Source organism: Uloborus diversus, chromosome 6 (assembly GCF_026930045.1).
Source record: "Uloborus diversus isolate 005 chromosome 6, Udiv.v.3.1, whole genome shotgun sequence".
Classification (NCBI taxonomy): Eukaryota; Metazoa; Arthropoda; class Arachnida; order Araneae; family Uloboridae; genus Uloborus; species Uloborus diversus.
The window spans coordinates 98,055,049-98,077,033 of NC_072736.1; positions in this window are offsets into that span (position 1 = coordinate 98,055,049).

Consider the following 21,985-nt stretch of genomic DNA (forward strand, 5'->3'; position numbering starts at 1 on the left):
CTACTAATGTTTTGGTTTAGGCAGCAGGGCGTCTCTTGCACTTGGTTTCTTACGCGTTCATAAATAAAGCTATGATCTGTTGTCTAAAAGTTTAAATACGTTATTCTTCATCCCCAGATCTCTCTCTCTCTCTATATATATATATATATAAAATGCGTTTTTCCGTATGTACAAATCGCTTAAAAGCATGATTTCGGGACGTTTTGTTCTATTACAGTCGAATCCCGACTTACGCGAGGGATACGTTCCAAGACTTCTCGCGTAAGTCGAAATTTCGCGTTGTGGAAAAGTGTTGTGTCATATGATTTTTTTAATATCATACCCAATCATTTTTGACATTAAAACACGTTTTAAACTGTTTTTGACTATTTGTTAACTATATATTACCGTTTCTTACATAAAGAGCTGAACTTTTACCGTATTTTAAAAAAAGTTGCATTATTCAACATAAAATACTGTTACAATGCACAAAATCAATGATCAATGGGAAAGAGATATATAAAAATAAAACAGTACGGAACGTACAGTATGAAGTAATAATAAAGCACTGCACTGCAATAAGTTACATTTATAACTTAAAAATTAAAGGTGATGATTTATCCTGCGCAATCTGATCGTCATTCTAATATATTTTTAAATACAGTAGCTTCGCAATTGCTTTTATATTATTTACATCTATGGCAATACCCCTCTGGGACCCCCTGGACTTATACAGATTGCCTTCTCTCGACTTTTAATTATTACGTGTGAAAGATTCACCCATCTACTTAATTGTCGTGCTAATACTTTCGACCCACTTTCTAGTTGTTCAAGCTTATCTTTTCCCTTTTCTTAAATTGTCGCAGACTTTTGATTTTTGTTTCCGTCTTCAAACTTTACATGAAACAGCGTGCCTAGGTGCCACAATATTTCATCACCTTTCATATTTAGAATAAATAAATGAAAAATGAGGAGTGGTGATACATACACACTAACAATGCTATGTTTATAGTGCGGTATGTGGGAACTTGTGCAGTCAGTGATGCTGAAAGGATGAAAGTACATTCACGCATTAGTGTTTAGTAGTCAATAACCAAACCGAAACTTAGCATCACAATTCCTTTCCAAATATTTTCGAGTTGAGAGCGAAAAATTTGCTTTAGTTCTAAAATTCGTTGCTCCGGAAAACTCGCGTTATAGCCATTTCGCGTAAGTCAGATCGCGATGTAGCGGGAGTCGACTGTATATTCATTGTCATTCAAAAATTCCCCGCGAGCAAAAAGGTCTTGACTGGTTTTTTGCACACAAAGGGGATCCACCCTTGCTCTTTTTAATAAAGATTTTCATCTTTGGCGTGTTTAAGAAAAAAAAAAAAAGAAGGTGGTTTTTGAAGTTTTCTTCTCAGAAAACTAAGCTTGCTATATTCAAAAGAAACAAAGAAGTTAAGTTTTATTATCTTACTAAATTGGCCTACCTTAAAATATTTTTTAAAATAAATTTCTAACTCAAATGTGACTGAAAAAAGATGCTTTTTTTTTGTTTTTGTTTTTTTTTCTTTTGCGAGCTTTCTTTCCGACCCTGGAATCCCGGAAACAGTTTCTAAGAACTTAACTTTTCAATTCTGCTTTGTTATGTATAATGTACGTGATTCAAAGGAATGGAGCACATTTTTGTACTTCGTACAAGGAGTTAGTAAGTAAATAATAACAAATGAAATTTATAGCGAAACTTGATTGCAAAACTACGATTAAAGCAGTTTTTAAAATAGTATGCATATTTTTAAAAACCTGCTTTAAGAAAGATGAAATTCAAAAATAAGAAAAAAAAAAGAAAAATCTAGACTTGGGATAGCTTATTTGAAAAATCGTTATAGTTTAACATATTAACGGAGAAGCTAAGACGCTACTTAAAGAAAAATGTAATATCATTAAAGTGATTCAACAAAAATCTGCATTTATATATACACGTTAAACAAAACTAATACTCACTCAAAACTTTTTTAAAAATGGGCAGAGTTATTCAAAATCATATGTCATGATTCGTTGATAATCTTTAAAAAATAGCTTTGCTTCCAAAGTCGCAAGTTTAGAGGGAAATGTTACTGATTCTCATTTTCATCATTTGAAATGCACGAGAGCTTTTGTTTTAGTGAATATACTTATTTAATGGTCCGTCTTCACATTTAAATACAATCGTAACGATGACAAACGAAGTTTTCATGTTTTAAAGTCCGAATTGAAAAGCAGAGAAAGTTTTTCTTGATGATAATGGGGGTGATTTGGACAGAGGTCTAGATGATTACAATCATTTATAGTAACGATTTTGTTTTAAATATGAAACGCTGCTCATGAGGAGCTATTTTATTTTGTAGGAATTTTTAGATAGAGTTAGAAATGTAGTTAAAAATACTTCATCTCTCAAACTTTAAATTGTCTAAAGTTAGGTTTGTTACAACTTTTAATCCAAGAACTGTTAAAATAAATTACGAATTTTCCAACAGTATAAGGAATATTTTTACTGCAAAATATCATGTCTTTCATAAGTTGTTGTATTAAACGTAATCAATAAACATTTTATATTTTGGATATCCAAAGAATTTCATGCATGGTAACATTTTGTTTTAAAATAAAACAATGCTCATCAGAAATTATTTTGTTTCGTAGAAAATTCAGATATAGTTTTGTTTCAATGTAGCAAGAAAACCCTTTTTTATTTCTAATTATTGATTTTCCAAAAGTAAGATTGCTGCATTTTTTTTTATACCAAGATTTGTAAAAAAAATATTCACATTTTGAATTTTTTTTTGATGTAAAGAATTAGTTTACTACGTTATCAGTTCTTTTACCTCTCAACAATACTTAGAAAGCTTGCATTGGTTTGCGTACTAAGACAACGCGTTGCGTACTAAGTTGCGTTTTTTCTACAAATTGCTTTATTCTTTAAATTCCAGAAACATTTTGCTATATCCTACAGAAGTATCTCAAATCAACGCTTCTCAGAGTTTTTAACGTCGTTATCGGTTTGATTCAAATAAAAAAAAAAAAAAATTTATTTCTTAGCTTTTCCCCGAAAATTTGAAATGCTCTAGCAGTCATTCAAGATTGAGCTAAACATCACACTCACTGCTTTAGTAATGCTCCATAATTAAATTTACATCGGCTTTAAACATTGAAAACATGTGGACTTTAAAATTAAAACTTGACAGTTGCCGTGGTTATAAAATAACAGCGGCGATTAAAATTGCGAGTACATTTTTTTCCCGAACAAACTTCGCATGCTTGTAGAAAATCTGAAGTCTAGCGCTCAATGCAAACATTTAATTCCATTCAAAAATTTAATATTGATTGCCATGCAAAGCACCAATTTCAAATATTTTCAGTGCAAAAAAAAAAAAAAAAAAAAAGCTACTAGTATATACATCGCTCTACAAACGCAGTTATGGAGTGATCTCTAATGTCTAAGCCAATCATTGTTCTTATTATAATCAAATTTTAGGAAACTGTCAGCAGAATCTGACAATTTTCGTTAGAATAAGTCACTGTTTTTCTCTTTTTAACCAATTGTCTCTTTCTTATACAATCAAATTACAATTATTTTCGCTCAAATGTGTGTGCATTGTAAATATTTGAACTTTGTTTGCTTTGAATTTAATATCGAATTCTCTTTAAAACGATATATGTATGCGAGTTTACATTTGTGACACGTAACATTTTCTGAAGAATACAAAGTTAAAACAAATTGTCCATAACTTTTGTCACCACTGTAAAGATATGTCTAACCATAGTTCAAAAACTAACGCTGAGTACTGAAAATTTATCAATACTTTGTGTATTCCAGCCATTTTCTGGTTACATTTGAGAATTAAGTTACGCATCATAAAGCCTTTTGGAAAGACTCCTGATACATTGGATGCTTAATGTCCTACGTTCAGCAAAGATCATTTTGCCCTTCTGGGAGCAAATACCCACCATTAGATTTCAACAACGTGAGACTTAAAGATTTAATGCCAGAAACAGTAAACCATTAAATATTATCCCGAAATGAGTGCCATTAAGCATATCAAAGTTCAAAGGCTTCCAAAATATGTATCTAATGTACCATATAGAGCATTAGTCTTAAATTGCATTTTAGTTTGAATATTCTCTAAAACTAGTAGAGGTGCTTTCTAAGTTTGAATGGTAGCCTAATTTTTATTGAAAACAGGAAAAAATATTGATATTAAACAATAATTAGTAATGTATTCAATTAAAAGAACTCAGTAGTATTATAAATGCATTAAAATGTTAAATCTTTGAATCATTTCTTTTCGGTAAATAATTTCTGGTTTAAGCTATGTTGTTCAGTATATGTTTCAGTTTGAAAACATGAATTTTTCTTTAAATTGTTCTACTTTAAAAAAAAATCTATTTACTATGTACCTATGTGTAATGCTGCCGTGGGCAAGGGGCAGTAGCTGTTTTTTTTTTCTTTCTTCATTTTTGTCAATTATTGTGCGTTAGCTTTATTGTTCATGCTTGGTTATTATAATATTTCGCTATTATTAGTATTGAACCCAAACGCGTTTCTTTAAGTATCTCAAAAACTCATTTTCGCGATGCTGCCGTTTTTCTGCCCACGGCAGAATGCTCCCGCATAGTTTTTTTTAAAATTAAACCTTGATAGCTGACTACCACACAAAAGAGCTATTCTACAAGACGTTTTGAAACGTTCTTTCATAGAGAAGGATAAGGGAATGGATACTACTGTAACACACCATTTATTGACTCTCTATTCTTGAACGCTATTCTCGATAGTTGGCACCACATATGCTTTAACGCATGACGCACTTGTACTCAGAAGAAATTTCGTTTTCCATTCACGACGAGAACCAGTATGAGAATATAATGTAAGTTTGTTGAGGTTGGCTTTTAAGAGAATATTACATTTCATCTCTCAGTATGTCAGATTGCCCTGACTTTCCTCTTGTGCACGCGTTTCAGATCCCGTAGCACTATCTACAGCATGATCATGGGACGTCAAAGAAGTGCTATTGAAGTCAAGAGTTATGTTCTTATAAAAACCGGACATTTATATTGGTATCAAAAGGACAGTGTTACAAATATTTGTGAGACTCAAAACCTATTTTTGTGATATTTAAGTCCTTAACAACATGAAAATTATTTTTAAAGTAAGGTAACCCGGGGTAACTCTTGACCACCACATTTCTGGGATAAAAAAATTATCACCTAATTTGTTATTTAAAAAATAGTTTTAATACCTGATGACTTTATGGATGGTCCTATGTTGGAATGATCAGATGGTGCTGAAGATGGTGTTAATAGTGAGCTCTTTAGTTTTCGTTTTCCAATGGAACCTGTTATTACTGCGTGTGATGGTAAAGTTGAAGTTATTGCTGTGACTATACAGCAACTGTACAATTGCAGTCACTGTGTTGCAAGAGCAGTTATGCTGTCAAATTTTAAGAGTACGCTGAAGGTCTTTCTGAATGGCCAAAACAGTTCCCAAAGAATTTTAGAGTGTTGTCCTTTACTTAAGGAGCTGCACACAGAATTTTTTTTCCAATGGATTCCTGTCCACTGCAGAATTGTGGGCAATAAAGAAGCTGATACACTTGCTAAGAAAGAAGCTTTGGTAAAACAACGTAAGAATCGTCCGCTTTCCTGCGATACGTCTAAAATATTTGTTAAACTGACCTTCAGGGAAATTCCCACACAAGATATGAAGCAACGTGCTCTTCACAAGAAATGAAGGACCGTCGGTGGGTGGGTGGGGGATGGGGGAGTTGGGACAACAACGATTTCCAGTTATCCAAGGAATATGGCAGTGGTTATCTATATAAAGACTCCTCCTTTAACGTGAGCATTTTTGAACGAAATTTCGCAAATATTTTGTTAATAAGTGTTTTGAAAAAATAAATGGTGTACCACATTTTACTTTGGAGAAATTTCGAAACAAAAATCCCAAAGCATTTTTTTGGCATATCATGTCATACAGTTAGATTCTCGAAATATTTACCCTCTTATCTTACTATTTTTGTAAAAAAAATAACTCACTTTATTCCAGATTTTCGTAATATATATTTTCATATTTGAAAATATGTCACGGTTTTTAATGTTTTTAATGCATTTTGTGTTATTGACCTCTCCGTTAGGTATGTATTTAAACCAGTTTGAATGAGTTTCTATTTTTTAAACAAAAATCGAACTCAGATTTATGATAAACTTTTGAGCAGCACTCTTGTGAAACATGGATCATGTAAAGTAAGAGTTTTAAACTACCCGTTTAATGTATTAACCTAAAAACCAACAAATCTTTATATATTAATAGGCAAGCTGTTTTCTTTCGGTACCGATTCTTCCTCTGTTTGTGAACCGATTTCCTTCATTCTTTTTTTGTTCGGTAGCTATTGCCGAGCTTTAGTGTCAACAATAAAAATTTTTGAAATCGAAAGCTAATTAACGGAGATATTAATTAATAACGCATTTTCGTCCTAAATGGCTCTTTCTACGCGAACGGATGGTCCATTTTTTTTTTTTTTGAATTTTATATGGTTGGAAAGGTCTTTAAAAAATACTAACGAAAAAATTGTCAAGGCGCCCAAGGTCCAATAACTTAAATCCACTAGAAAAAAAGTTATAAGCGTTTTTTAGTTAGCGAAACTCAAAAATTTTAATTTTATCTCTTTTCCATTGTTGAAATTCATTGTTGGAAGCGTGAAACATTAAGTTTTAATTCATTTTTTAAACCGTTTTTTCTACACAAAAAATGCATTTTAGTGCTTTGAGCTTGGTATGGTTGGAAAGCTCGTGAAAACTACTTCTAAAAACGTTTACCCCCCGTTTACGGCAAAAAAATGAAAACCCGCTGAGATGACTAGAAAATTATCTAGAAGCAATTATAAGTTAGCGAAAATTCATTTTTATTTGATTTTTCACGCGACTTAGTTAGTGTGGAGAAATTGCTAGATAATATTATGTGTTGCCAATTCTCGCTTGACCGTAAAGTAATGCAATTCATGCATTTTTTTTTTTATTATTATTGAGGCTTTTTGGGTAACTATGGGCATTAAAAATATTTTCATTTTGATTATGTTTTCGCGATTTTAATATTTAAATAAATCATTTTACGGAGGGAGGGAGGGAGGGAGGACTTTCAGTTTCGATAAAATTATCTTCTTCTCACAATAATACCTGCATTTGCTATCGCCAGCGACAAATCTCAAGGTGAAACTTTTGATAAAGTTGGTGTATTATTACGACGTCCAGTGCTTTCGCATGGACATTTATGTTGCCGCAAGTAGAATTCGTTCATTTGACTGTTGAAAATTTTATATTTCTAAAGGCAACGGTCATGCATACGTTTACAAAGAATATTGTTTATACAGAAGTTTTACGTATTAAAGAAGTTTTACTATATCAGTTAATCGCGGAAGACTTCCATAGTTGTGAAATTGGCGAACTTTATCCATTGGTGTAAAATTTTTGGCACCAAAATGTCAGCGCGAGAAATATTTTTCTTTTTCATTCGTAAATAAAAAGAGTAGAGAAATGTCTATTTGCAAGGAGCTGACTACGAATAAAGTCCCTCTTTAAGATGGGTTTCATTAAATTAACCGTTCGTGACAAGGGGGAGGAGATAAATGACAAGAGGGACATGCAATAGGGAGAATGTGACATCAAGCTTTTTTTTTTGATAAGAAAGTTTATTAAAAACAGTATGACATGTGGCAAAGGGAACAGGGAGCATGGTGAAGTGTGAAACTTTGTGACAAAGGGGAGAGGGTTCAAAAATTTTGAAAAGTGCATTAGTCAGTTATTTCCTAAATTGTAAACATATCACAAAAAAGATTTTTTTTTTTTTAATAAAATTGCACTATTATTACGATGTCCAATGTTTTTGAATGGACAATTTTTAATGTAGCAAGTACCATTCGTTCATTTGTCTGTTTGAAATTTTATATTTGTAATGGAAGAAGTCAAGGCAACTTACTCAATAATATTAAACTTTTTAGAGGAAATATTGTTCATGAAGAAGTTTTACACGTATAATCTGAGTTTTGCAGCATCATTTCATTCGGGAAGATTTTGATAATTCGGAAATTGGTGCTCTTCATTTATTGGCGTCAAATTTTTGGCACCAGTTGCAGCGCGAGAACTGTTTTCTTTGCATACGTAAACAAAGAGTAGGGAAATATATATTTGCACACGGTTACCACAAAACAGGGACGGGGGAAGTCCCGCTTTAAGGTGGGGTTCACGAAATTGTAAAAGTTTGTGACTAGGGAGAAGAAAGAAATGACAAGAGGGACATACAATGGGGAGAATGTGACAACAAGCCTTTTTTAATAGGAACGTTTATGAAAAACAGCGTGACATCTGACATGTGACAAAAGAAAGAGGGGTATGGTGAACTGTGAAACTTTGACAAAGAGGGAAGAGGGTCGAAAATGTTGAAAAGTGTGACATCAGTTATGCACCGCCCTCAACCATAAACAAATCTCAAAGATGACTTTTTTTAAAAATTGTACTATTATTGCGGCGTCCAGTATTTTCCAATGGACAGTTATATGTTGCCACGAGTAGAGTTCGTTCATTTGATACTTGGAAATTTATATTTCTAATGACGAAGAAGCTACTTACTCAGTAATAGTAGACGTTTTATAAGTAATATTGTTCAAACAGAAGTTTTTCGTATAAACTGAGTTTTGATGCTTCATTTCATACGGGAATATTTCGAAAATTGTATTATTGGCGATTTTTATCCATTGGCGTCAAATTTTTTGTTTCCAATGCCAGTGCAAAAAATGCTTTTCCTTTGCATACGTAAACAAAGAGTGAGGAATTATCTATTTGCGTAGGGTTAGCACAAAGCAACATGGTATCCAAAATAAAATTAACCAAGCCAAGAATTTGACGACCACACCAATTTCTCAATGGAGATGTTTTCTTCAGTCAAAAATACTACTTTTATTCACTGAAATTGGTAGAATAAGCAAAAGAAATAACGTGGAGCCAGAAAAAACTTTTTTCTCTCGACAGTTATTTTTTTATTAATAATTCAAACGTTCGATTTTAGAAATAAAGCGTGATCTTTATGACGTTACAAGTGATGTACTTTGGCGCGCTACTCCATTGCCATACTAAATGTTTACGCTTAGCTGTCAACCGCCATTCCACGCTATGATAATTTGCGCTGTGCGCTATTGGCATCAGTGAATGGCATTTCATCGCTTTTGATGCAATGTGCAGAATAGTAAAAACTGAATAACAATCTGCGCACTAATTAAAATAATTGTTAAAAAATATTAAATTTTTAAAAATTATTTAAAAAATGGTTAAAACCCATGTTTTTAAGCTTGCTCTTTCAGAAAAAAACACTTTAAAATTTTCGGAAACGGCACCATTACCGAAATACTCCTTTTCATCCATATATTTTGAGATAAACAGAGAAAAAGCAAAATTGGAATAAATTATTAGCTTTTGTTATTGTGTGTACGTATAAAAATTGTATGTTTCCAGACATGCAGTAAGCAAGAGTAAAAGTAGAAATAAAAATGTTGGGAATAGTTAAATTCATACAAGGTTTCTCAAATATTCATTTATGAATATGGCCGAATTTCGACCACTGGGCGAACACTAGTTGAAATAAATACGGGAATGCGTGAAAAAGTAGATATTAGATCTAAATATATATGGATATTAGATATCCATAAATTCTCAATAACTACATAAAGAAATGTTCTGTGAAATGTCGTTCTGGAGAATTTTATTACTTTTGATATCCTTTCTCCACAGCTCAGCTGTTCATAAAGCTTCCGCCAGTAGCAATTTCCTTCATGTCTGCAGAAATATGATTTTCGAAGATATATTTTTTTGGTACTGTCGAGATACTTCTTTATAGTGTTGCTAAGAAATACTTCTAAAACCATAGCTAGTTTTGTACAAAATAATCTTGCGTTTAATAAGGTTTTTATTTTGTTATAAATGGTTAACGATAACTTTAGTATTTGTTTCTTGTAGGGAAAAAATAATTAAAAATTACACGACTTGATAAAATTTAAACTTTGAATATAAACTGTGCATTCTTGTTTTGTATATTTAGAAAATGTAGAGTACCAAAGTAGATTTTTACTTCTAACGTACAGAGTTACATCGGAGTACTTCAGTTGAAGAACGTAGAAGGGGCAACCTCAGTTGGGGCATCGAGAGGAAAAGGGTGCAAAAATGGAGTTTTTAATGCTTTGAGCAATAGAAGTTCAAACCGTAAGTATACTTTGACTTGAATGTCTTTCTAAATCAAGCTGAATAACAGCACCTTCCTGGGCTACTAGTTTTTGCTTTTTAACGGATGAGAGTTAATCGTACCATTTATTAGGGGTCATTTATTAATTACGTAAGGATGATTTTGGCAATTTTCAACCCCCCAACCCCCATATAAGGGTACGTAAGATTGCAAAAACCCCTCTTCCGTATTCTTACGCAAGATTCCATTTCAAATTTAAAAATAATAAAATGTTGTTGGAAAAAAATCAGTAACACTAAAATTCCCAGTTTTGCGTAAATCAAAGATTTTTATTTTTCAACAGATAATTATACTATTTAATTGCTGTCAACTACCTACATGTTACCAATATATTATTAGATAAATATCTAGTCCTTGTAATATCATTTATCAATAGTTACAAGTAAGTTTAACAATAATCTTAACAATTGTCTAATGTATACGAATCTGACATCACTGGAGTCGTTATTAAATTCAATAGCATTAAATAATTTTAAAAAACCTTTTTGTGTAAAGAAATATTTACTGAAAAGTTGGAATCTAGACTAAATCTTTTTTCGATTTCTTCGAATTGTTTTGCATATGATACTTATTAAAAATAAAACATGGCATACACACTGCGACTTTTTCATTACATTTTACACTATTTATTATTGGTAAAATAAGTGAAAGTAGTAAACAAGTAAAACAAAACAAAACAAAGAAGTAACACAAACAAAAAACAAGTCAAACAAATGAAATAAGGGTCCAAAGGGATGGCTCTCCATTCCCTTTCAACCATTTGCTCCAGTTCGTCTTCTGAACGAGGCAGGGACAGAGTCTGCAAACGGCGTCCAATCACATCTCACACATGTTCGATTGGTGACTGGTCAGGAGAGTATGGTGGTCAGGGAAGCATCTGTGTGCCTTGGAGATCATGTTGGCAGATGCGAGCACTGTATGGTCGGGCGTTATCCTGCTGAAAAAGTGCATTAGGTAGCCCTTGAAGGTAAGGGATTGCCTTAGATATAGAATTGTACGCAATTGCGCCCCAAACCATTATGCCATGTTGTCGTGCGGTGGGACGTTCCAGAGTTACTGCCGGATTAGATCTGTCTCCACGTCGACGCCACACACGCATGCGGCTACCATCACTGGATAAACAGAAGCGGGATTCATCTTAGAAGACGATATTTTGACATTCTGTCATCGACGTCACTCTAGTCCGGCACCATAATAAACGTTGCTGACTATGTTGTGGGGTCAATGGCAGTCTTCTTAGCGGAAGCCGTGATTGCAGACCACGTGCGACCAAACGACGGGAAATTGTTCTGGTTGACACGGGAACATTCAGGGTATCTTGCACCTGCTGCAGAATCGAGGAACAAGTGACTTGTGGGTCTGCTACAGTTGTCAGTGGATGCGTCAATCTACGCGTTCTGACGTCACTCTGGCTGCCCCTGCACCCCTCAATCTTGCCTAATTTCGTTGTTCCAACCATCTTCGGCACAGCCGTTGCACCGTGCTCGCTTCCATGTGGGTATCAGCTGCGATTTGAAGTACGGACCAACCTCCCCTTCTCAGTCCGATCACCATGCCCCTCTTAAAATCGTCTATCTGCTGGAAGGGCCTTCGTTGACGTCGTCCTGGCATTCTCTCGTGTTACACTTATCCTCCAAAACAAAAACAAAATTTCTTCGATAATTCTTCATTTAGAAATAACGACACGAATATTGCCCATTCTGCAAGTTCCTTCTCTTATATCTTACTTCACGTGCATCGAAGAGCTGCACATTTTACATCATTTACATAACTCAGTGATGTACGACTACTTTAAAATTTGCATAAATTTCTGAATACTCTCTCTTTGGTGTTGTATTTTCAATGTCGAGCAGTGTATGATCCCTGCCAAAACCACTTCACCACCCGATTTCTATTATAAAATATCGACTTTTAAAATATTACGTAAGCATGGGTTTTCCCCCTTCTCCTCCAAAGTAAGGGTATAAGAGATTTTTCCAACCCCTCCCCCCCTCGGCGGGACAATCACGTAATTAATGAATGGCCACTTATACGATATCTTCCTATTTTTAATATACGCACTTTCATCCTTTTGCTGCTAGGCGCTTCAATCATCGAGGTCAAAATGATTTATGCATAAGTGGCCATAGTGCAAAGACGATGGGTTCTGAGAGTTATAGTTCTAATAATTAGCTTCATGTTTTTTACTTATGTAGAACAGATCAATTTAGGGTCAATGTGAAAATCTATAATGAATAACACATATATTGTAGAAATCCATTTTTTTAAAGGTTTAGAGTTGAAAGAGGAGGACGGACGGACGGGGGGGGGGTAGCATATTTAGTTTTTGGAAACTGAATCTGAGTGTTAAAATATTTATCTTTAATGATTTCCACCAAGTCTGAAAATAACAATATTTATAATTATTAACGGTTAAAGGCACCTACTGAATTTTTAAAATTCCGACGCAATGCATAGAAAATTTTAATAAGCTTTACGTGAAGCTGCTTTTTCGGAATGTATTTTGCAAAGCTTGGATTAGGATAGGCTGTTTTTATTGATATGTTTCAAGAAATGTCCCGAAATGTTAGAAGTGTTTTTAAACTGTCTCTCATTCATAATTTTAAGCATAATAAGATGCAGATTTTATAGAGTTAGTGCAAGAAAAAATATTTTCATGCTTCTTTATTTCGCAGAAAATGTTTTATTTTGTATTTAACGTAAGTAAAAGTCATCATTATTTTTTACTCATTCATGTTATGTGTTAAATAGTTTTCTATGTCTGATTAGTATTAAGGCATGTTGCTTTTAATTATACAAAACAAAATATCGAATCCAAATCTACCTAAAAATACTAACGTAATAACAGATAAATGATTATTACCTAAAAATAAAATTTACTGCTTAGTATTAATAAATATCAAGTTGAAAGAAACCACTTTCTGCAGTTTTCAATGATTTTTAATATACTATTGTTACTACTTTTTCCCCCTTCATCATTACTGCTACAATGTCTATAACTATTCAACTACCTTTACTATTATTGTTTTTACTGCTATTTCTATACATTTAACTACCTTAATTGCAATTGTTTCTACTACTATTTCTACCTATTTAACTGTATGTATTACTATAGCTTCTATAACTATTTTTACTACTATTTAACTGCATTTACGACTATTGTTTCTACTGATACTTTTACTATTATTTAACTATATTTACTACCACTATTTAAATACTATTTATTTACCTTTACTACTATTTAACTACCTTTACTACTACCGCTACTGCTTGTGCTACTGCTGCTGCTGCTGATACTGCAACCAATAACAATAATGTAATAATAAAATAATAATGATATTGTAATTACATTTTGAATTTCTCTAGCCTTTTTAATTTTATTTAAAAGCAAAACAAGAAATTCTTTGCAATTTAAATCTTTTTTTTTAAATTTATAAAAATTGTTTAAAAAGTTGTCATTTATAGTCGTAAAATTATTTTTACTGTATTTGGAAATAAAACCATCCAAACATTTTATGTTTAAAAAAACTTATCTTTGGTTCTGAGTACCTTTGAAATCGGCAGTTTTGTAAAGCATAAATTGAAACACATCTGCTATATGTTTCTAAAAGCCTTTCATAAAACTTTTAGAATGATATTTATTACTCGAAATAAATAAAAGATATCATCATGGAAACTATGATGATCGTTTATGATGAATCCCTCCTTTTGAAAGCTTCAGATACAACCTGAAGTAGACTTTACTTTGTAAATGTCATAAATTCCTTTCTTTTTAAAACAAGACACATTATGAATAGTGAATCTCTTACCAGAACTATGATGACACGACATTGGGAAAAGAAGCGGAGAACACGTTTAATTTATTTCTTTTCTTAAAACTTTATAGCAAAATTTTACGTAGAAAGTAAAATCAAAAATTGTTGAAAAGAAATATGTATGTTAGTAAGAATTTTAAAATGAGTCGCTAAGTTCTTTATACTTTCATAAAAGACTTTAAACACGGGAAAACTTTTAGCAAAGTTTTCAATGATATGCTTCATTTGAAAATTTATATTAGCATAAAATCATTTTAAAACGTTTTCCTAAAATAAAAAGTAATTATGAAAAGTAAGAAAAAATAAGTAGATTTTTTGTGTCCTTAAATGTAGATAAATTCAATATTTTACTCAAATTTTCGTTTCTTTCACTCTTGGTTTTAACCATTCCAAAGATTTAGAAAAAAACAAAAAAATGAAAATTTTTGAATCAAAGAATGTATAATGTGCTTTATCATTTTGTTCCACTATCATCTAATCCTCTTAGTTAATTCTCTAACTTCAGTATTGGCTCCGCTGTTCGCATATGATTTTTGAAGGGAATTATTATGAAAAAATAAATATATTTTTAAAATAAAAGTCGTATGGAATAGGAAAAACCGTTATTCTTTATATTTTTAACTTGAGTTACGCTTAAAATGTTTTGCATTATAGATATTTTTATGGAACAAATGAGTCAAAAATTTTGAATAAATTGTCAAGCATATGTGCCAGTAGTAGATAAAAGGACATAGTTAACTGCAAACATTTTCCAGCGTTTAATAATGACAAAATTTTATGACTGTAAACGGACAATGCTCTCATTAATTCCATGTTTCAAGCTTTTAAACTGTCTAGGATATTCTCAAATCATGGATTAGTTAAGGTCATCCAGAAGCAAAGGTATTGAATCCTATAGTTTATAAGTCAGTAAAGTAATTTTGTAAAATGAACCAGGTACGAATGTTTTATAACGATTTGTTTAATCGGTTGACCGTTTTAGTTAAAGGATTTAACGACTACTGACTGTAAAAATTAATGACATATTAATTCTACCTTTGAAAATATTTGAATGAAATTGATGCGGAAAAGGACACACTTATGAGTAGATTGAAAAATACTACAGGCGAAATTTATGCTATTTTATTTCCACCGAATAAAAGTTTAATATTTGTTTACTGATTACAGTGATTATCTTTTACTGATACTTCAATAGAAATACCTAAACAATGACTAATGCTTAGTATTTTATAAGTTCAAAGTTCCTAAACCCCTTTTCTTTATTCTTTCATTCAAGACAATTGCTGCAATTAGACATGAGCAAATAAAATCATGGTGGACATGAAGAAATTAGAGGGAAAAAAAAGCAGTAAAATTAATCTTATGCTGTAGTACATGAATTCTAGTTCAATATTCCTAAAAGGAGACGTAATTCTATTACTTATTTCGCAGAAAAAAAATCATATTGATACAAGAACGAACTTGCTTTTACTCGTTCACAAGACTACATTTCAGAAGAAAAAGAAACGGTATTAAATGTAACTAACTAACCTGGGATTCCTTTCAATTTATCAGAATTGAAAGTGCTGAGGAAAAAGAAATGAAGATTTCGTAGCACATAGTTTTGAAGAAAAATGACCGGAAAGATTTTCTAAATCTAGGTTAAATGTTTGAAAAGTTCCAAACTATGTCAAAAGAAAAATCGGATTTTCATAATGTAAATGCATTATGTATGGAGAAAATGTTCTTCCTAAAATTTTGTGAATACTATGTGGGTCATTTTCTCTAAACTGCTAAATTCTTGTCCTTGCTCCAAAAATAACAAACTAACTAGTATAGAAATAAAACTGACGCTTGAATGCTTTAACAACATGTTTTTATGTTTGTAAAATAAGTTAAAACAAACACTCTATTATTATTATACATTTAAATAATTTTTTGACATGATAAATGTCATTCCCCTGTGTGTCCCTACCTCCAACTTAAAGCAAAATCAGCTCTAAAGATTCAGGAAACCATGCATATTTGTACAGAAAATGTTGTTTAACCTCTTAAGAAGTGTTATGCAATGTTGTAAAATATAAAAAAAATTCTTCAAGGTTTGCACTATTTAAAAAAAAATAGTAAAAAATGTCCTTTGATTTTTTGTCATTCCCCTGTCGAGGAATGGAATGAATGTTTCTCACACCTGGTAATAGTTGTATTAACTCATAATTTGATCTTTGAATTCTGGTCTCATCATAGAAATAATCTTAATTAGTTCTTTTTGAATAAATATACGGTGTCGAGTATCATTCGGGTGATCTCAAGTTAAATCTTGATAAGTATTTTTAATGACTGTCATTACCCTGTCTTTGATAATTCATTTAATTTTGTAATAATCCCTCAATGAATGATTGACTCTTGTTTGTATAGAGTTCCCCCCTTACTTTAAGTGACATTGATATTTGCTGTTTGCAGTTATGACAATATATAAGTTAACTTCAATTTTTGTCATTCCCCTGTCGTCCTTCCCCTGTAAAATGTAAGGGAAACAAATAACCACAATAACTACTTTTTGGACACCACGACATTGGATCTTTTTCAATTTCATAAAAGTAGTGTTTCCTTTTCCCACATAAATTATAATATCGTCAGTAAAACGCATTATTTCCTCTAAGTGTCATTCCCCTGGCACAGTGAATGCCATTCCTTGCCCTGTCCAAAATTGCGCTGTTTAGGGAAAATGACCCATGTAGATTTGATATTGAAACGTTTTTTCAGTAAAGAATTTTCAAAACTTCATGTGAAAAATTACACGCTTTCCTTTTTCAGCTGTGATATAGTCTCGTCAATACCATATTACATTTATTAAATTTATTTATTTTTTAAAATTTAATATTTATTTTCTTCGATGCTACAAGCACTAATTAAATGCACTCATTTTTTTTTCAAATGAAAAAATCAAGGTACAAGTTTTTTTAGTAATATAAAATAAACCTTATCATTAAGAAACACATTGAAAATTTCTAGCACATATATTGGGAACACTTTTGGAGCACTTTAGTTTAGAATAATTGTCCCAGTTCTCTGAATGTGTTTCAGATGTGTTCTGTTGTAAAGAAAGTACTGAACTGTGTTCAGAACTCTGTTCCGTTGTAAAGCAAAAGTTCTGAAAGTTAAAGTGCAAACGTGTTCTGTTGAAGATATTTCTGTACCTCTGAGCCAGAATAACGTAGCTCATAAAATGGCAACTTTCATATTATTACTGCAGTGTATGTAGAATCCTATTTCGCACTGAGCCATAACAACTAATTCCAGAAAGCAGTATCGTTTATGATTATAAACCAATTGTTATAAGGGCACGAGTTCCAACCTTTGCTTGCAACAGACAGACGTTTTTACGCTTACAATAGTCCGGCTCAGAAGTAATAAAATTAAACTTGAGAAATTATATGAAGACAGATTGAATATATTGAGATCATATTTGAGAAAACACTTGGGAAACTATCGCTGTCTTTGTGACAACCTGGAAGGGGAAGGGAGTATAGAGAACACTCAAAATGGAAAAATGTTTCGTGCTGAATTACACATTTGAATACTGATCGTATTAAACGTGCATGGCATCAGGAACTTGCGTAGTTAGGGAGGAAAGTAGTGTCTTGAATCTTTTAAATTAAAATATTTTACACATATTAACAGCAAAATAATACATTAACCGATAACTTTTAATAAGCTATTTTCGGTCCTTTTGCGTTTTTATTTTTACGGAAGGACAAACCCAAAAAGCTGCATTATTTGCGTTTTCCATGTACTATCCATGTAAAAAAAAAGCCTGCACAGTGTAATCTGAAAGTAGTTGAACTTTTTTAGTGACAGAATAAAATAAGCTCAGTAGTATGTTTTAAAGCTAATATTTATTCAAAATAGTATCTATTTAACTTAATACTGCGTTTGAACCGTCAACTAGATATGTGTCTTCGATCACCCTCCGTGTTCGCCAGATCTATCACTTCGCAATTATTTTTTGTTCAAGAAACTGAAAACTGGAATGAAAGGAACTTTTTTACGATCATGTTAATGCCTTTCAAACAGCCGTGACACAGATCCTAAAGAACATTCCCAACACCAAATTTAAAAAGTCTATGGACAAATTGGTTGAACATTCAAAACGTTGTATTGATTTAAAAAAACGGACTCTATTTTCAATAAATACTACCTTTAAAACATATTAGGACTCGACCGATGCATCGGCCTGGCCGATGCATCGGCGCCGATGGTTCAACAATTTAGCCATCGGCATTGGCATCGGCGGCCGATGCTAACTTGCAGGAAACATCGGCCCATCGGCCTTAAAATACATCAAAAAGCCGATGGAATAGGCCGATGTTTTTTTTTTTTAAAGGACCTTTGCTATTTTACTTTTTAATACAAAGTAAAGGGAGTTTTTGATTTTTGGGAGTTTTTGGGAGTTTAAAATTGTTTACTTAAATTGCAGTATGAATTTCTATTTTAGTTACCCCTGAAAGAGTTTTTAATACTACATTCAGGTACCAAACAAGTTAATTATTGCGTTGTTTCTTGAAGTTGGATGTACGTATATACAGTCGAGTCCGCTTAATAGAATAGGCAATTTGCCAGGGAAAATTATTCTAATAAGCGGTATATTCCATTATCCGGGATAAAAATAACACATCTCAACGGTGTAGTACATTGTAAGTTTATTACATTAAGCGGGGTATTCTATTATACGATATTCCATTAAGCGGGGTTCGACTGTATCTCTCATAAGTCATAACTCAAAGATGGTAAGCTGTAGAAGGTTAAGTTTTCATATGTGGGGTGTGCGTAAGTTCCAGTTGTGCACTTCCCTTTTTGTTTTCGATCGGGTGTTCTGAAAAGCCGGTTTACTCATTTTTTGTAGCTACTAATTACTTATTTCAATGTAAAACTAATATAGTGTCTCAGACTGACGATCATTTGGTGATACATTGCCGCATTGGAAACCATGGAAACAAATATGAGATGGCGATTTGGTTTTTGTGTCATTTTGTTAGTATCCGTTGAACCGACGGTAATTTTTAATTTTTCAATATTTGTAATATGAATCACAGTAATGCAGTCTTTTCTGTATCGCTTCGGTGGAGTTACAAGTTTGGGGCCCGTCGAAATACATTTCGGGGCCCCATTTCTCTATTACAGAAGTTGTAAAACATTTATCATAAGCATTTTTGTAACTCCTACGGTGTCCCTACAGTTATGGGACCTCTCGTGCAATTGAAACATTTGCTATATTTTAAATCCGCCACTGCACGTCAAAACAAACTCGGGTGCAAGTTTAAAAAGATTTTTTCTGCTCCATTTTTATGATTATTTTGAACTCGATTTTTTACGACTATTTTTTGAATTTCCGAGAGCACTTGCGTGCCCCTCCTCCCACTACCTCAATTTCTGAAATTAAACTCTAGTTGTACTTCTGAGTTCTTTAAATTAACACCATTCATAAAATTAGATTTTTTTTCAAACTTTATCTATTGTTTAGAAAGAATTTAAAGCATTAATGTAAGAAATTGATTAAAGACGTTTTGAATGGTGACATAATTCGAAAATCAAAGGGACTTTTGAATTTTTTCTTCAGAAGTGCTGAAGTAGATTCAGAAACTCTTCCGAGGCGTTGGTGGTAGCGGTTCTGTACTAAAAAAATGAGGCCGAAGTTGGGGACGAAGTGTGAGTTACTCCAAAATCAGAGGGTGACCCCCCCCTCCCAAACCCTCCCTCGTCGTTTCAAGCATTTCTTAAATATTTATTGCGATTATTTATTTTGGTCAAGAAATGTCATTTTGCGTATTTCTCATACTTGTTTCTCCTATATTTCGTAATGCGTCTTATTTTTTGCATCATTAATAGCGATCGATTTTTTTTTCTGTTGTAAGTAACGATTTTTATGTATTTATATAAAATCAATGAATAAGTTATTTTCGTTTTTTATAGAAAAGTTTCAAAAATTTTCTATTTTGCATTTTTTTTTTAATTTCAGAAAATTATTGCTAAATTTAAAAATTTAATTTGAATTTGTTTGTAAAGCTTCATAAAAGATTAAACAATCAAATTGTTCAATACTAGACTTATTATACAGGGAATTTAGGAGCTCTAAGCTCCAGGCGTTCCAGAAACAGTCATATGTTCATGTTCATATTAGCAAACATCAAGTAGTATATTTATTTCGGTTATTAACTTGGTGTAAATATTGAGTTTTTTTTATTGTAGCTGCGTTTTAAGAACCTCGCTCTTTTTATGGCTATTTCTTTTTTCAGCAAAATGTATTTCAATATTATAGCTTTTATGAAAAATGCAAACTTTTCTATTCATAAATTTTAAATAAGTACAAAAATATTCCTATTATGATTTAATATTGTAATTTATCTGATACCTTTTTTGTTTAATTTGAAGACTAAAAAATGTCTACGTGCAATCTTTCCTCTTTAATTGCGTAATTTGTTGACGGTTCCATAGTTTTGTTCTTATTATTATTTTTATTTATTTTTATTATTTCTTTTTTCTTTTTTTTTAATGACTAAATAACATAACTTAATGTTTTTAAACTGTTTTTAGTTTACCTAAATCCATACATTATTACAATATTACTGAAATCTTAGTTATATGTTCAATTAAAAAAAAATCTATTGGTTATTAAACAGCCTCTTCGTTTTTCTTCTTTTTTTTCTTTCTTTTCTTTTTTTTTTGGCTGTTGTTCTTTCTCTTTCATCATACAGTAGTCAAAAAAGGAGAAGCATAACTACACACTATACATATTGTACGTAGTACGATCCAAAAGTTCGGAAACAAGCTGTATAGAACCTTACTCAAAATAGTTCCCATTACCGAAGCACGTCCACCTTTAAAATGTCACCTTGAGGGACTATGTACTTCTGCCAGTGTTCATAAAACTTTTGAAATCACTCCTGGAAGCCATTTTTCGCTACCTTTTATGATGCAGCTTTATCTTCTATTGACGGAAGAAAGCGACGTCCATGCAATTTTTTTTTTTTTGGCTGGGAACAGGTAAAAGTCACTCGGAGCTAAGCCTCAACATGAAACTCGCCTTCTTCCCCACGATGAAGTTAAAGCAGCAGCGCAAAAGGCCTTACAGGAGGTTGCGAAAAATGTCTTCCAGGAGTACTTCTAAAAGCTAAACGAACGTTGGCAGAAGTGCATAGTCGTCCAAGGTACTATTTTGTAGATAGATGTGCTTCGGTAATGTGAACTATTCAGGGTAAGGTTTTATACAACTTGTCCTCGAACTTTTAGATCATACTACGTACGTATGTTTTTTCAATTTACTATTACATAACGTTTTTGAGTGACGCAAGTTTACGCGCATGTAGACATCACAAGAGAATTTGCGATAATTAACTGAGGAGGCGTTCAAAAAGGATATTTCGGTCATCTATATGTTCTTAAGTACATATGCATGTACAAATGTGCCGGAAACACTTTATGAAATTTAAATTGGGTGATCGTAAAATAGAAATTTAGGTCGAAATCTGTTTTTTTTTTTTTTTTTGCGATTATACCATTCCTTATTCGTAGAAAGTAAAGTGAAATGAATAAACGATCCTTTAAATCCCTGATAATCTTATTAATTTATTTCTGTTTGATTTTTTTCTTTTTATGCCATCGGCCAACGGCATCGGCCATCGGCCATCGGCATCGGCCATCGGCAATCGGCCATTTAGAGGAAAACAATCGGCCATCGGCCGTCTTTGAACAATCGGCCAACAATCGGCATCGGCCCATCGGCAAAAAAATGCCATCGGTCGAGCCCTAAAACATATTACCATGTTTATTTTATTCTGTCACTAAAAATCTCGGATAATCTTGAATCATACTGTGTACGTTTGCCTAAAAAACGCTCTATTTCAATAAAAGTC